Below are 2,986 nucleotides of genomic sequence, written 5' to 3'. Positions count from 1 at the left end.
GGGGGTGGGGGGGATGTGGGACATGCAGGAGGGCTGTAGAGTTGGTGCTGGAGGGACGGGGATAGGTGGGATATACCCTGGGGTAGCTGAGTGTGAAGCGGGAAGGGCCTGCTGTGCCTGACAGATTCTCTGGGTGCCCGGGTCTGTGCTCCCTGGTACTGCACGGTGTCCCACAGTCCAGGAACACCCCCTCTCCCCATCTGTATACAGAGACTTCAATTTGCCCTCCAGGCACCCAGCTCTCCCTGGCCCATCACCCTTGGGCCTTCTTGCCTTCTAAGGCAATGGACCACTAAGGGAGCTCTTGGGAAACCTGTGAACCCTGCAGCCCCTGGAGGACAGAGGGGTTCTTGCTGGGACACAGAGCAACTGGGACCCTGCGTGGGGCTCACTAGGTTGGGAGAAAGGTAGGCTGATGCTGCTGTGATTCCCTGGTCCAGCCTGGGGGCACTCTCCAGCTCTAAGGCCAGCCTCCAGGCTAGTTCCCATTCCTGTGGTGACCCATCCTTTATCCCTTCTCCAAGATTTTCACCATGGTGGGATCGGGGGCGGTGGGTGCATCTTTTCTGGTCTCCAAATGCCAGCCTCGCCCTGACTGCTCCCAGCAACTTAAGGGGAGAGGGATTTGAGGCTACAGTCTACAGGCTAGAAAACGTGAAGAAGAGAAGTGGAGACACATGGTAGTGATTCCCACGTCCACCTGCCCTCCTGCTCTCTGTCTCTGTCCGGAGAAAAGCCAAGCCATCGACCTGTCGTTGATCTGTTCTGACTCACAGCGACCCCACGGGTGTCAGAGCGGAACTGGACTCCTGACGGTCCATTGGATTCCAGGCCTTTTCCCCCGAGTTGCCTCCGGGTGGGATGGACGCAGGTCAACTGTTTGTACCACCTAAAAGTCTTCTGTCCTCTTTACGACAGCTCACGATGACGGTGACTTGGTGGGGTGTCAGTGGAGGGGCAGCAGACCTCGCCAGGAGTCTGCAGGAAGAGGGAGTGCCTCTCTCCTTTGCCCACGAGTAGCCTCGTTGATGTCTCTCCTCAGAACAGAGGACCCATCACGTACACGTCACACGGGTTTAGTTTCTTTCTGTTTACGAAATCCATGCACCTCCACATGTGCCTCTGACTCAGGGCATTCACCCCCCTCGGCAGCCCGAGGTGCCGAGACAGAGACTTGGCTTTTTCAGAGCCACTTGAGTCTGTCAGCAGAGGAGCAGCATCCACAGCTGGTCCCTAGTCTAAGGCCCAACTGGACCCCAAACCTGACACTCTCACTTTCTGTCTAGGGCACATGCCCCACCAGCCACCGCCAACGGTGCAGCCCGGGCTGAAAGGGCTCTAGATCAGCCTCCGGCTGAGCAGGAAAGCTGGGAGATGCAGGAGGGGGCCCAAGCTGAACCCCAATTTTGTCTCTCACTTGGCCTTCATCTCCCCTCAGGCTGCCTCGTGGCAGCACCCCCTGACCGTGAGGACAGTACAGCCCTTCTCGGCGCGGGGAGAAGATGGCTATTCCACTCAAGTCCCTGGCCACTCGAGTCTGCTGGCACCTGGTGGTGTTCTGGGGAATGAAAGAATGTGTCCCACCGAAGCGTGTGTGTGTGTGTGTGTGTGTGTGTGTGTGTGTGTGTGTGTGTGTGTCTCCCATCCTTCCTTCTTTCTTCGGTCTTGCTTAGTTTCCTATTCCACCCCCTCTTCGTTGGAGTCTCACAGTGACTCCTTCTCCCATCACCTGGCAGGCCCTTAAGTCTCCTGGGCTGTGTGGGGCTTGTGAGACCAACTGGGTGTTCGGGGAGGGGCTCCCGTGTGCCCCTGTGTTTTAGAAACCGCCAGCCAAGAAGGAATTACTTCTCCCCATTTCCTTCCATCTCCTTCTCCCTTTGACTTCTTGGCGCCCCGTCCTTCTGGCTCTGCAGACAAGCACACTCACCACCACCTCAACCCCTGCACCACCATCTCCCCTTCACCAAGCTGCTGCCTCCCGTTTGTTCCTGGAGCAGAGCCTGCTTCTAGGAGGAAGCCAGAGGAGGCTGCCCGGCCCCTTCACCCGGTCTCTTCCTGTTGGCATCTTTCCTCGGACAACACCCTATTCCTGAGGAGCCCCTAAGGAAGGCTGAGGCCCAGGCGGTGGGAAGTTGTCCTCCTGAGACCTGGGGTAACAGCCTTGCTTGGGGAGAGGGGGAGCGGGGCCCAGCTTCCCCGCATCTGTGCCCGGTGGCAGCGGGCCGGCTGTGGAGGGGCGCACTCTGCCTGCGGCTCTCCCAGGGAAATGTGATTTCCCCTTGAGTGAAGCGGACTGTGCAGTGTGGAAATTGGCTCTTTTCTGAGCGGGCGGCGGCTGCGGCGGCAGAGCCAGGCAGGCTCAGCCCGCGGGAGGCCTCGCTGGCCCCTGGAGTGAGCCGGGAGCAGCCATGTGCTGAGAACTCATTAGGGATAAATCAAACTAGTAACAGCATGAAACCAACACCCTCCCCCCAGCCCGCCTCCCTTCCCCACCCTTCTGAGGACCCCTGCCTTCCCCTCCCCTCCCGCGGCCTCGCAGACTCCAGCCTGCCTTCTCGCCCATCAAAGAAGCCACTCTCCCCCCAAGCCAAGGGGCCCTGCCCTGTGAGGTACTGAGTGTGGTACACATATACACACAAACACACAAGCACACATACACGCATACATACACATATGCACACACACACACACACACACCTGTCCGCTGCCCACTGCTCTACTCCAGGAGCTCTCCTAAAACAAGAGAGATGCACGTTCATTTAAAAATAAATGTTTTTTGTTCATTTGTGTTGGTTTGCTTTTTGGGTGGGGGTGCAGGGGGTGGCATTAGTAGCAACTTAACTGACAACTCTAGGCCTTGCTAGAAGCATCTTAGGAACCCACTCCTGGTAGTTCTGTCACCAAATACACCAGCCTTTTCACCCCTGGGTGGAGACTGCGAGTCTGGCCCCCAGCTGTAGGCAGCACTGGCTCAGGCACATAGGTC

This window comes from Echinops telfairi, unplaced genomic scaffold (genome assembly GCF_000313985.2).
Source record: "Echinops telfairi isolate 266 unplaced genomic scaffold, ASM31398v2 ScPeMD7_11;HRSCAF=52, whole genome shotgun sequence".
In the NCBI taxonomy this organism is placed as follows: domain Eukaryota; kingdom Metazoa; phylum Chordata; class Mammalia; order Afrosoricida; family Tenrecidae; genus Echinops; species Echinops telfairi.
This window is presented reverse-complemented; position numbering follows the sequence as displayed.